The 15,212-nt window shown below is 35.2% G+C and overlaps 1 protein-coding gene and 1 long non-coding RNA gene across 3 annotated transcripts in view; one reads left to right on the top strand and one right to left on the bottom strand.

Annotated features, from left to right (window-relative positions):
- LOC105841633 (nose resistant to fluoxetine protein 6) overlaps positions 1-15,212 on the top strand; it is a 387,723-nt gene that overhangs the window by 54,308 nt on the left and 318,203 nt on the right. The gene's annotated exons all lie outside the window — the stretch shown is intronic.
- On the bottom strand, positions 1,803-5,626 carry LOC134200639 (uncharacterized). Its single transcript, XR_009975639.1, has 2 exons — positions 3,312-5,626; positions 1,803-3,106 (listed from the first exon to the last, which is right to left on the bottom strand). It is a non-coding gene; the product is annotated as an uncharacterized LOC134200639 (long non-coding RNA).

Here is a 15,212-nt window from a genome sequence, read left to right as displayed (position 1 = left end):
TTCTGTAAACACTAATCTTAATTACCCTGCCTCGAGCGAAGTGAAGTGACAACGAAGTTTGTTTATACTACTACTAGGGATAGCCGTAAACACGCAAATGTAAATCGAAGCTTACCGGTTTCAGTTTTTCGTTGTATTTATAAGCATTCTGTAAGAAAATACTATGAATTTAAGATTTGGTGTTAAAGCCACATCTAATATATCTAAAAAAAAAATTAAAAGTCATATATTTATGATATTAATTGTAATTTCTGGCTGCACGCTAAGTTCCTTTGCGTGCACTAGCGAATACCAGAATTAAAAAACAAAATTTTAATTGTTTTCAAAACAATCTCGAGCGGTCGGAAGTTTTATTTTACTTTTTCTAGATTTTTTGTTATTTGTGAGTGAATTTAACGTTAAATAAAAATTATGAGGTAAGTAAAAGTTAGTTTTCAGGCTATCAATGGTTCATCCATTTGTTTTTTAATCTAAAATTTCAATACCAACAGATTTAACGAGCGTTCTTCTCATCCGACATTGGTGCAAATAGAGGCATTGAAAGACGTTTTGGATTAAAAGCTAGCGAAACAAAAGGTTTAATCGTATCTCAACATGTTCAATGAGAGAACAAGGATATTAAAAAAATATAGGAACTAAATTCTCTTGTCAGATATGATCCATTCCCGGTGAGTTATTTAGGACATGTTATCATCTATTTATGTATGATAAATCTATCTACTACGTTTTTATTGATATTCTATTTTAACAGGGAATATCGGTAATTTATCTGTATCTCAAATTCACCAACAAAAAAAATTATATTGAATTAAATAAATCAAATCATTAACAATTTAGGTATTTGCAATACCTGTTGGATTGATGTTGTTAGAATGTTATTATTGATGCAGAGGTGACTGTATCTATGGTAAAGGGTGTGCACACCGGTACAGGGGTGGCAGGCAGTGCCAGAGTATTGACTAAATTGACATTATGTAGGCTAAAGACTGCATACTCCGTTTAAAATCAAAGAACAAAATTTAGGCATAACCTACTTTATTATATTTAAGGAACTACAACAGATTGAAAATACTAATCCACATTATCAGAGTATTGTAAGGAGAATTCATTGCCAACTCGGAAAATGTATCAGTATTGGAACAACCCCAAACATCCTACAGGTACGTATGTTATACCTAATTATCTTAAATAAATACCTAAACAAAACTTGCATTTTAAAAATTAATATTTATTGGCTTTTTAGCATTGCATTAAGAATCACCTATTTTGCAGTCATCCTCCCCTAACTAAATGCAAGTGACTTCTACTTATTGTGATGCTACTACTAGTAGCTCCAGCCACAGTAGGTCTCATGTTAGTCAAGAGATTGGGTTGTTAGGTAAGTGTTTATTCAGGTCAAAGTATCTATTCATTGAACAACCATATTAGGGACATTGATTTGTGTATAATGCTGTTACTTGTTAATGAAAACCTTTTGTTGCATGTATTCTAAACATTGTATTTTAACTAACCTTGTTTTTAAATAAATTTATTTTTTTCAGCACCTCAACACCTGACCTGCTATTTCACCACTTTTCAATGAAAAGCAGAGTGTACTCAAATTACATCAAATTACTGACCAGGATATATAACTTAAACAACCATGGGGGAATAAATAGTCGACAGTCTGCAAGAAGGATGAACTGTTGGTGGAATTAGCATATGCAACTAGGAATTTTAAACCTGTATTTCCACATGTTACTGATGCAAACAAATTTCAAAATTATTGTATATAACTATTGAATAAAACTATAATAAAACTATTTTTATAAATCATTAATTTATATTTGAAGTTACTTCACACTATAAGTAAGCTAATTAGTAGAATTTAACTAAGTAATTCAAGATGACCACCATAATGTAAATGTAATCTCATAATCTGAGATTATGGGAACTGGCAGCTCTGCACAATTGCAAATGTTGTGTAAAACACAACACGCAACAGCTATTTTTGCTACCTTATCAGGGTGATAAATTGGCACCCTATGGATCAGCAAACACCTGAATCTACTCTTTAACAGACCTATTGTTCTTTTCACTGAGTTACGGGCAGTGGAATGAAGGTGGTGCTACAAAGCTTCAGGAGTATCTCTCTCCGTATTAGCATTAGCTAGCTATTATTAGCAGGTATTAGCTAGCATAGCATTATCGCCTATTTCTGAAGCATTAATGCGTTTCGGCTTGAAGGGTGGCGCAGCCGTTGTAACTATACTGAGACCTTCGAATTTATATCTCAAGGTTGGTGGCGCATTTACGTTGTAGATGTCTATGGGCTCCAGTAACCACTTAACACCAGGTGGGCTGTGAGCTCGTCCACCCATTTAGATGGTGAAATGAAAAAAAATTTAGCAAAAGGTGTCATAAGGTTGGAACGTTGAGCATATACAGAAAGACCGAAAAGATGTTAAATAATTATAATGGTCATTACTTGCTGTAGTTGACTAATCTTTAGATTTTATTTTGTTTTGATTATAACTGAATAAAGTTTATTTAATATAAATACTAAATTTCACAATAACTTTAAAGCAATATACACAATTCAATTTAACTGAAATGAATACAATCTGAATACATAGTTCATAATACACATTTCGTTTATGGATTACATATCATCAGAATTTCGAAAAATATTAATGGCTTTACAAACTGTACATTTTCTGGCATGATAGCCTTTGTGACAGTAAAACCATTTTTTATTGGTAGCAGGTCTTTTTAAGGCCACCAACGTCCCATCAATACACCCAACAACCAAAGTGATTTTTTTTTTTTTACAAAAACTGCAATATTTAGCATTAGATTAATATTGGTACTTTTTTATGAAGAAAAGAAATATTTATTTAGTTTAAACCACCTTCTTCTTTTTTCTTCAGTTTTCCTTCAACTTTTGCCATTCTTGAGCATTCTGCGGGAATCTTAAATATTTATATATAGTTGCTGGGTTGTTCAGAGCCTTCACAACCTCAGATATACACTGGGATATCTGGGACAAATATGTTCTTATATTTTCTTTTATTATTTTTTTGGTAACTTCATTTGCCCAAATAAACAAGGTGCACAATAACTGAAACTAAGAAATAATCATTATACAATACACATAGTTATTAGAGAATCTAATTTGTATTCTTTCAAGATATTTTTGGTAGATTAGTTTAGTGGTATTGTTTTACAATAATGGGAGAGTTGGATATAAACAAATGGGCAAACTTTAATAATATGTTTTAAAGTACCTATTTTGTACATAAAGACACAATCTTACCACATGGAATACCTACCTTTAAAAGAGTTGAAAGTCCTTTTCAATGGCTTTTAGTGGTCTTCGTCAAAGGGTGTAATTCACACCCTAACTGGTTCATAATATGATCCTTCGACAATCTATACACTTTCTTTATACTTTTACATAGTCGTCATCTCAAGTTAAGTGATAAATTGTGAATTTCGTAGGCTTGTCGACGCATTTCACGCTGATCCGTAGCGTCAGCTTCTTTCAACAATGTTTTCAATAAAAACATACGCTCCATAAAATATCGATGAAGAATAATGTTATTTTAAAGTGCAATTTTGTTAATTAATAGTATTTTTTTAATAATTAACAGCGGTTTATAACGTTTTCGTATATTCTCACTCACAACAAACACTTAAAACACTAACTTTTGATTTGACAAATAAAATGATTTTGCGATGCGAAGTTCTTGCCGAAATTCGACGTGATTTACACTACAGAATGCCGTTTCAAACGTCAACTCATACATTTTAGTAAAAAAAACTCACGCTTGCTAGTTCAATTCACCCGCGAGGGGCGCTAGTGTAGATTCGGCACTACAATGAAATTTACAGAATGCCAATTTGAAAACTCACACCAAATTCACGTGCGAGTTTGTTAAACAACGCTTACAGAATCGCACGGCAGATCATAGAATTTCAATATTGATTCGCTAGTCCCAATATTATCACGAATTTTTTTCCGTTAACGAAAATTACAAAATTATAACTGTATACAATGTCTTTGAAAACATCGGACATTATGGCACGAAATAAAAAAAAGAACGCAATATTGAACCGAAAACTATTATACAAGTTTGAATTTAATTAATTCAATCAAGTGTTTACTATTTTTTTATTTATTTTATTGCTGTGATGTGTGGACGAGCTCACAGCCCACCTGGTGTTAAGTGGTTACTGGAGCCCATGGACATCTATAACGTAAATACGCCACACACCTTGAGATATAGTTCTAAGGTCTCAGTATAGTCACAACGGCTGCCCCACCCTTCAAACCGAAACGCATTACTGCTTCACGGCAGAAATAGGCGGGGCGGTGGTACCTACCCGTGTGGACTCACAAGAGGTCCTACCACCAGTAATTACGCAAATTATAATTTTGCGGGTTTGATTTTTATTGCACGATGTTATTCCTTCACCATGGAAGTCAATCGTGAACATTTGTTGAGTACGTATTTCATTAGAAAAATTGGTACCCGCCAGCGAGATTCGAACACCGGTGCATCGCTCGATACGAATGCACCGGACGTCTTATCCTTTAGGCCACGACGACAAACTACTATTACTAGGATTTCGCTTGCTACTAAAGACAGTTACGAAATGTTTTATTTTTTTATTTTTCTCATTTATGGAAGATGTGCTTTATTCTATGATCTGTGAAATATTCTCTAAGCAACGCAATAACGTCGAATAACTTAGTGGTTAATATTCTGTAGCAGTTGTTTTTTTGGTCGAAAACAGACAAAACTTATTTTTTGTGTTAAGCGCTCTGCAGAGTTTTACTGGTGGTAGAACCTCTTGTGAGTCTGCAAGAGTAGGTACCGTGCCTACCGTGCCTATTTCTGCCGTGAAGTAGCAATGCGTTTCGGTTTGAAGGGTGGGGCAGCCATTGTAACTATACTGAGAACTTAGAACTTATATTTCAAAGTGGGTGGCGCATTTACTTTGTATCTGTCTAAACACCGGGTGGGCTGTGAGCTCTTTCACCCATATTATCATCATCATTATTTCCTATTACCCTCTGCTGGGGTGTAGGGCTCGAATCAAATTTTTCCCTTTACATCGGCCTAGGGCAGTCTTTTTTAGCTCCTCCCACGTCATGCCCAAGACCCCTAGCTCCTGCTCCACTGAGCGACGCCAAGTTGTTCTGGGGCGGGCTTTCTTCCTTTTTCCAGACACTTTCCATGTCAGTGCTCTCTTTCATAGGTGGGTATCGGACTTTCTCAATATGTGACCAATCCAATGCCACTTCCGCCCATCTAAGCTATAAAAAAGGGCCTACAATAACTGGTCCATTGATCAAAACACCGGAGCTCGTTGCGAAGTTATATCATATGGTATACGACAAAGGGAAGATCTTCCACCGAGCGGGTGATATTTGCTCGGTAGACCGACGGTCCGAATGTTGTTGTTCGGAACTTGTATATATGCAAGCTTATCTTGAAAATGTCGTAAGCGAGATTCAGGCATCTGTCAAATATCTTGCGTTGTATGATGGCTACCCGCCACAATCATTTTAAGGACGATACAGTCCTATTACACCACAGTCGAAATATCGATCTTAATTCTCAAAGTGGACGCAGCATTTACGTTGTATGGTCTACGTCCAATAGCCACACAACACCGAGGTAGTCTTGAGCAACAAAACCGGCACTTCAATGGGTATCGCCATAAACTTCTATTCCAGCATACAGAGAACATCAATCAAATTTCAATGATTTAATCGCTCATAAGAAACATAAAAGCATCATATCGTTTTATGGTTTCTCATGTTATTATAATCCTCTTCTTATTGAGGTTATTGAGGTCGTAAAATAAAACGTCGCGCCATTCGCGGGAACGACTGCCATCTTGGAGGATTTGATGGTGTTAGGTTTTTTTGGCGTGTAGCCGTTTGCTTGGCTTAATCCGACGGAATCTCTTTGAACAGATGGCTGGCTTGTGTCGCCGGTGAAATGGTGATTTGAATTATTTTATTGGTCCAATAAAATAATGTCGTCTCGCCGTGTTTAGGGAAATTACGGAATAAAGAAAGCAGGAATAATTGAATAAGTAAGAAAAGAAAATGTGAGTTGGGCTTCGACCACGTCTATTTCGTCCTTTTTTCTATCTGGCCAATAATAGCTGGACAATAAACCAAATATTATTACCATAAGTTCTGTAAGTTCTATTTCTATATTAATATAGAAACCTTTTAAAATCGGCCGTTTTCATATTTCATAAAGGGAAATTAAAAGCAAAAATCTAAGCCAAAAAATGAAGCCGAAATATTACCTAAGTATTATGCCTACAAAAAAAGCTATAAGGAAATAGGAATTGAAAACAACTATTTCGATTTATTTATTCGATTTATTATTGACTTTATTGTAATGTAAATACTTTCTGAAGTTTTCTGCTTTATCTTTAAATAATTATGAAAAATGCAAAATAACAGCATTTCTCTTCCAAAAAATGTATTAAGTTCAACACTAAGAAGTTTTTAAAAATTTTCAATCGTGAGTTATACAGTTAAAAAATATCTTATGATTAAAAAGAAACTGTAAGTAATTGGAAAATTATCCATTGAAACAATCTCGATTCTCTTCTCGATTGCAACTACAAGATATTTAGAGTTTCAGTACTATTTAACTATGTCTGCCATGAAGTAAGTTATTGTACTATTATATTATATTCAAACAGTATACGATAGTTCTTTGGAATATAAGCAACATTAACGTAGTATTTTGTATACGTGTGATTTCTTGGAACTGAATCACGGAGCTTAGCGATGTAAAAAATAGAGTGTGGGCTTATCCCACATTCTATGCACACAGATTTACTCCACAATATAAAACTTATATAATATATTTATTTAATATAATTATTAATACACACAGAGTATACATTCACACATATAACATATCTATTAATATATTATTACTACATGACATATAAAACAGACATACACACACGACAATTTATCGTACCGCGTTAATCAGCTGGTCGCCCGTTCGTTTGCGCTGTGGACACGCGCGCTTGAACGGAATGTCGCGGGTAGCTGGAAAATATACTCTGGCGCAGCTGATCGCGGCTAGCCACGCCCCCAGTCGAAACTTACCTCGTACTGAACGCACGTCGCTTTTGCTAATTATATACTGTTGTATTGTTTTCGAAGCTTTTGCCTCAATTTTGATAACACGCTTTCTTTGTGTTTATCGTAGTAGTATTGTCGTAAAGTGTAAAGTGTCTTCTGTGTACTGTTTATAAACTGAATATCTATCTGTGCTCGTAACCTTCAATTCTTCATAATTATAATAATATAGACTGTTTTGTATTCTGGTGTGGACTAAGTGTAACTTTTAATAAACATTTAATTAGTGTGCAAGGTGTCGTATTTAATTTATTATCCGAACACCGACGGCGCCTACTCAGGTACTTACATATTACACTACGCGTCCAGACGACGCATACATACTCCAACCACATCTGTACGGGAGACAACGATTCACGTCTATAAGAGATAGGTGGAGAGAAACAGAGAGAAGCTTACAGACTAAAAACGATTCTCAATAATGAGAGAACGATCGAGAAGAAATAAGTTACTTACTTTTTACTGGTGGTAGGACCTCTTATGAGTCCGTGTGGGTAGCTACCACCACCCTGCCTATTTCTACCGTGAAGCAGTAATGCGTTTCGGTTTCAAGGGTGTGTGTGTGTTTAGTTATATGCCGTATAGTGATATTCTTTGAGACTAAATCAGCTCTTTCTACATAAGACAGTAGACGAGTCATACGCTAAGTTTTTTCTATGTATTTTTTATTGCTTAGTTGTGTGGATGAGCTCACAGCCCACCTGGTGTTAAGTGGTTACTGGAGCCCATAGACATCTACAACGTAAATGCGCCACACACCTTGAGATATAGTTCTAAGGTCTCAGTATTGTCCATCAGCATAGGTAAGAAAAAAAAGTCGATTCCTTGTCCTTTTTCTATAATAGCTTTTCGCAATGTTAATAAATATAGCATAAACTTGAATTATACTAAATTTTATGTTTAATTTTATTTTATACAAATTTTCTAGCTTAAAATGCTTCTGTAGAATTTTTAGTTTCCAACTAATTACAAATGCGTTTCTTTAAAACATCGTCAAAAGATAATAACTCGCCTTTACAGCACTCCCGTTTTAAATCAAGTAATAATGAGTAGCCCAAAACACTCAGCGCAGATTTATATCTGCAATTATGGCCTGAAACGTTTTACTCCAAGGACCAGTTCCGTGCCACTTTAGAAGAAGAATATTCTTAATGTCACCGCTGACCTTAATGCATTTATCTTCATTGAAGGAAAAACTTTTAATATTTATTTTCTAACTAGCTGACCCGGCAGACTTCGCTGTGCCTCAATCTATAAATAAAAGACCTAGCATTTGGGTAAAATAAACTTAAAACAAACAAAAGGACCGACAGGGGACACATCAAAGGAAAAACAAAATTATTATTTTTATTTAATTCCGAGCATTTTCATATTTATCTTTTACCTTTTAAACCTTCTCTGGACTTCCACAAATAATTCAAGAACAAAATTAGCCAAATCGGTCCAGCCGTTCTCGAGTTTAAGCGAGACTAACGAACAGCAATTCATTTTTTATATATATAGATTGTTCATTGGCGCAAAGGAATCCTTAATTTTATATCCAATTAGGATCTTGTAACAAATCAAGTAAATATAAAATCATATACGGTATTGTATACGGAACTCAAATAGAACTAACATCCTACCTAAAATGAAAATTGAGAAACGGATTTATTACCTTAAAATGAAGAAAAATTGTCAAATTAATTATAGTATTTTCTTCAATTTTCACACGACATAGACATAATTAAAATTACTTTTACGCTTTTATCTCGCGTTTTTATTGTCATTATATTATTATGTATTACGAGTTATCTGTTGTTTCAAATACTTTAAAGTTTATGACTGGACTGGTCGTAAAGTACAGTGACAATATAGTAAATAAGTACAATATAAGACAATATAGTAATAGTCAGTAAAAGAGACTCTCCTCCTCCTTGCATCGGTTTCCTCATTACTGAGGGTCGTGGTCATGGCCTTGAATCAGTTTGTTTTTTATAATGCACCGCCATCTGTTCCTATCCGCAGCTGAGTGCAGAGCATCGTGCACTGTGGTATCAAGGGCTGTACGAATCTGGTCCGTCCAACGGGTCGGGTTCCTGCCTCTTGGTCGCTTGCCCTCGACCTTTACATTGAGAGAAAAGAGAAAAAAAAGAGACTAAAAACCTTAAAAATAGTTTTAATAAAATCGTATTCGTTTTCGAAAAACTTTGAAAATAAGTCGAGCATAATATTGAAAATTATACCTTTAAAATCTGGATGCATGTGATAATTACAGTCATAGGTATATCCAGTGGTGGTGGCAGCGATCCCGCTTTTTTTTATTGCTGAGATGGGTGGACGAGCTCATAGCCCACCTGGTGTTAAGTGGTTACTGAAGCCCATAGACACCTACAACGTAAATGTGCCACCCACCTTGAGATAAGTTCTAAGGTCTCAGTATAGTTACAACGGCTGCCCCACCCTTCAAACCAAAACACATTACTGCTTCACGGCAGAAATAGGCAGGGCGGTGGTACCTATACGTGCGGACTCACAAGAGGTCCTATCACCAGTCCCGTTTGGTATATTAATGGGATTTGATAACAACTTGGTGGGCCAAAGTGAGTTCTACTTTAAAAAAACAAAATGTGTGCAATTCACACTTGGTAGAAGTGAAACCTTCCAAAATTAAAATACAATTATCCTAAACGTCTTAAGTATATGTAAAATTTTGTCATTAGTAAATAATTGTAAGGTAGCGCCCTCTGTGAATTGATATTTTAATGTCACGTATAATCCTAAATTAAAATTCACTACAAGAGCTTTCATACACACGTTAGTATTAAAAAAATCTCACAGATGGCGCTGTATTAAATAGTATGTATATTTCTGTCTCATTCTTTGCTGGCTTCATCCTACACATTTTTGTATTTGTGTCTCTTACCTGTCGTTTTTTCCGTTGCATTCGGTTTGAAATCACAACGATTCTAAAGAAGTTTTCACTTCAAAAAAACACAACATATTGTTTTACCAAAAAATATACAGTATAATAAATAGAAAGAGGCAGGATCTTCGCAACCTCTGCGAGCTACAAATGGAAAAGTGTCCTAAATAAAGTAGCGCGCTTCGTTCGATCCACATCGTCTAACAAATGCGTAATTTAATTAAATCTCGGCGATTGAAATATTTCACCTTTTATATTGTTTTTTAAACTAGGCCTCCCCGGATCGAGAACAGAATGGACAGACAATAAATTTTAATCAGGCTCACAAAATTGCTTGCGCCTTCTTTGGTTGTTTGTTTTTCTTCTGTCTTCGCCGCCATTTGTCTCGGAATCTCAGTGTTTCGGCCCAGAATTTTAATGTCTCGTTACGATGTCTTAATTAAAATTGTATTTTCGATCGTTCGGCAAGATAGTAAATTACTTTGGCTGAGAGCTGTTACGCCGTTCTCTTGTTAAGTATCTAAAAATTGATGTCCTATAAAAGGAAACCTCCCGAGACTGTTTAAAAATAGTCCAGCAGTTGCCAAATAGATTGCACGGTGAGAATTTTTTATATTGTCTTTTTAGGCAGTTATTTTTGATGGCAAACTTCAGGAAATATTGAAATATGTAGGACTGTAGTGTTGATTATACAATATTTTAATAATACGGACGATTAAATTTCTTAAGTAATCAGGAATTATCTATATATTAATACGCGAAGAAAAAACTTTGTATCCCTTTTTAAGAAAATTGCGCGGACGAGGAGTTTGAAATTTTCCACACTTATAGAGAATATAGAGAAGAAGTGCACAATGATAATATTTTTTTAAAATAATGCATAACAGATACATAAAATCAATAAAGAAAACATTACACACACTACATACCATGTATTTGACGCACACACGCATGCATACTATTTATTGTCAAACTTTTGTTCTTGACGTCTGTTGTCAAATTGAGAATAGAATATGGTTTGTCTTTGTTAATATTTTTTATAGTGTAGTCTTGGCGAAATTTGTGATTACAGAAGTATAAAATACAATCATAATAGTGTACGAACTTACAATTCCAATTAATTATAGTTGAATTTCGACTACTGCGGGACCTCTAGTAAGAATAATTAGTGATTTAGAGTCAATGGGTGTGTGAATGTCTACCACCGCCCGATATGACAAACGCAACTCTAATCGATGTTAGCCACTTAATTAAAAGTCCCATTTAGAAAAATACAAAAAAATTAATCGTTCTTAAAATAAAAGATGAACCAAAAATCAAAAATTGGCAAAATAAATTGTAAATCTCAAATAACTGATTTTGAGTTTTGACTATTTAATAATATCAAGCGGCTTTATAAAGAACTATTCAGGGCTCATCCTAATGGTATTCTATGCTGTGCCCATGGGAAAATCTGCAAATTCAAGATAAAAGAAAAGTGCAATCAGACCCTAAGTAATTGTAAATATTTCTCTAACAATGATACGAGCTTTAACAAGAAATCAAACTCAGAATTAATGGTCAATACGCTTACTTAGTAGAACTATCAAATCACCCAATTTACTTTTAATTAATTTATTTTTTATTGCACAGATGGATGGACGAGCTCACAGCCCACCTGGTGTTAAGCGGTTACTGGAGCCCATAGACACCTACAACGTAAATGCGTCACCCACCTTGAGATATAAGTGCTAAGGTCTCAAGTATAGTTACGGCGGCTGCCCCGCCCTTCAAACCGAAACGCATTACTGCTTCACGGCAGAAATAGGCAGAGTGGTGGTACCTACCCGCGCGGACTCACAAGAGGTCCTACCACCAGTATTTGCACTGAATTTGGAACAAGAGATGATTGCTTATCACAAATAAAATTTAGAAATCGCTCGTGGTCCGTAATTGGCGCATGAGTTTTTTCCACTGTTTTGAATCAAATCCTTTTTGAATCTTTACTTTTAATTTAGCGGAATTAGCTCTGGTCTAACAGAAAAAGAGTGACAAAAGGTATGTACTTTGACTGTCTGTTCCTTACAGCATTTTATATCAATGTCATCTTTAAAAATAATCTATATCTATACTAATATATAGGTATAAATCTATCGTGGTTTTTACGTGCATACGATTGACTTGAAATTTGGTATCCATGTAGAAAATATATGTACTTAATGGATAGGCTAATATTCATATGAGTGTTGGACTCCCTATATTAGTTGCGGGGGCGTTAATGATGAGAATCTTTGTGGGGGTGAGAGATAATAATGTTAATTTTAAATGCCCAGCGAAGCGGACGGGTACAGCTAGTCGTTTTTGACGTGACAACGTCTTATAATTCGGTGATGCCGGCTGCACGCACGAAAAAACATGACTCATGCGGCGTTACCTCGCTCTGAGGCGTTCCATTTAAGGCTTGAAGTGCAAGCGAGAGCGCACAACGAGCGACAATGAGTCACAATCGGCCTCCGCGTTCGGCAGCGTTCGACATCTGTCTCTCTCCTACTTGAGTGAGCGATGCATCCGCGTGGACAGCTGCTATACAATAATACATTTAAATGTTTTCGTCAAGTATGAAGTTCAGTGAAAAGTGAATGTGGTGTCAATTGTTTATAGCAACGATAATTGAAAAATGAAACCATTCCATCAGCATTTTCTTATGACGTTGTCACGTTCAACTATCATCAGTAAACCGACTTTACAGACAACCGATTTTTTAAATTCATTCAATAGCAGAAAAAACAACATCAGAATTTCGCATTAAGGCTACCGCATAAAAGATTTCGAAAACATCCAAAGAAAGAAACCTACATTCAAATAGCAAAGTGTAATAGCTTACGTCGACCGACAGACACATCTTCCAAGAAAATCGCAACTAGGTCAGTTTTTTACCATATTTTACCCCGAATAAACATCGGAAAAACACATTTTGTGTATCAGCTGAAATGGGGATTTACGTCAAAACATATTAAACGCTATTCACGTTACCCGGGTGTTTTGCAACGCTGGTAACATTATTTTTTGTTTAGCCATTTAATGTACATACGTCAGTAACGAGGCAAAGGTGATATTGTGCTCTCATGAACATAATGTGTCTGATTCAATTTTGATTACGTGAGTTTTAATTTTTTTATTGCTTAAATGGATGGACGAGCTCACAGCCCACCTAGTGTTAAGTGGTTACTCTGGAGCCCATAGACATCTATAACGTAAATGCGCCACCCACCTTGAGATATAAGTTCTAAAGTCTCAAGTATAGTTACAACGGCTGCTCAACCCTTCAAACCGAAACGCATTACTGCTTCTGAACTGAAGAATCTATTGAAGAATCTATTGAGTAAGTTACTCGATGCATTAATGAAATAATTCAGATAAAGTCTTATTATTAATTCTTAGCTGATAAACTTCTGAATATTCCAGTTTTTTTGTATAAAATTACTTACTAATTAAGCTCATTTAAGGACCCAACTCTCTTTGAAATAAAGCAGTCTAAAAGTTTAGTAAAACTACAGCCTGGAAAGCTGCGAATCAAACGGAAACGCTCTAACAGCGAAATCAAAAGCTCCGTTGCGCTCCAGTTCCGCTGAACATAATGATAAGGTGCTTTGTTGATTGTGAGCTTGAGCGCAGACCGACGTATTTGTTGTGACACGTGCGAGAAATTCAATGAAAAGAAAAACGAGCTTGGGGAAAAGGAAAGTATCGGTGTAACAAATTATGTGTTCATTTATTTTATCACTAGCGACCCGCCCTCGCTTCGCTTCGGAAACATTAAATAAATAATAAATAAATATTTACCAACAATCACACCACGTTAACTGGTCCCGTGATAAGTTCGTAAAGAACTTGTGTTACAGGTACCAGGCAACGGAAACAAATGTAAGATTTTTATTATACACATACATATATTTAAGATACATCCATAATCCTGGAAAATACATTTATATTTATCATACAAATATCTTCCCTTGGCGGGATTCGAACGCGCGACCCCCTTATGTAGTGACCATGTCACTTACCACTACACCAGACGGCCGTTAAAACCGGAAACATTAAATTTTATTATTGATAGAAGAGTCCCGCCATGTTGCGCGCGGTACGACAATAACTGCGGGTGACGCAGTAGTAGTAGTCTAAGTTACCCCTTATATCATCAGCTACCTATAAGTGAAAGTCTCATCAAAATCGGTCCAGCCGTTCCAGAGGTTAGCCGGAACAAACAGACAGACAGACAGACAGACAGACAGACAGACAGACAGACAGAAAGACAGACAGACCGACAGACAAAAATTGTAAAAAATGTTATTTTGGTGTATGTATAATATTCATATGCATGTAGTAAAAAGCGGTTATTTTACAAACAGACACTCTAATTTTATTTACATGTATAGATTAGGATCTTTAATATGATTCGTGATACAATATGGGCATAGTAAAAACAATTTAATAAAATGTCCTTTTTGACACGAATTTTTAGCAATCGAGTGGTAGACAATGACTTTAAAACTAAACGGGACACGTTGAACAAGGTTTGATGTATAATATGTACGATGGATATAAACAGTGATGTAATTCTGTATAATATGTATTTTACCGGCATAAATACAAAACTGTTTTCGTGTTTCTCAATAAATGTCTTATTTATCTAACATGCCTGCAATTATGTGCTTCGTATTTATTACAATTTAATTTATAAAACTCCTAAAAAAAACACGTGAAAATCATCATCGCACCACTAAAAACTTCTTCAAAGTAATTTCTTATTGTCTTTGTCTCATTAAAGTTTTATAATTTGATTTTCCTTATTTCGATATGGTTCAATGCCCAGTTCTTGGTTCTACTTTCATACCTGACGTATTGAGACATATTTACAATAATTATTCAAAAAATTCAACAATAATTCCCCACACAAAAATATTAAACCGTATACTAAAACATATAAAACGCACTGAAAAAGATTATTAATGGTTACATAAATAGTCAAAATCAAACGAATTGTGTCTGTCGGACATAAAATCAAACCACTATTGGAGCAATTGAGTTGCCCAGTAATAACGACGATAAATATTACTCAATATGACCGGGACAATAGGGGTGAACTGGTTTTTGTTACGA

The sequence above is a fragment of the Bombyx mori genome, chromosome 19 (genome assembly GCF_030269925.1).
Source record: "Bombyx mori chromosome 19, ASM3026992v2".
Classification (NCBI taxonomy): domain Eukaryota; kingdom Metazoa; phylum Arthropoda; class Insecta; order Lepidoptera; family Bombycidae; genus Bombyx; species Bombyx mori.
Note: the sequence above shows the minus strand (reverse complement) of the source record. Positions and strands in the feature narration are given on the sequence as shown.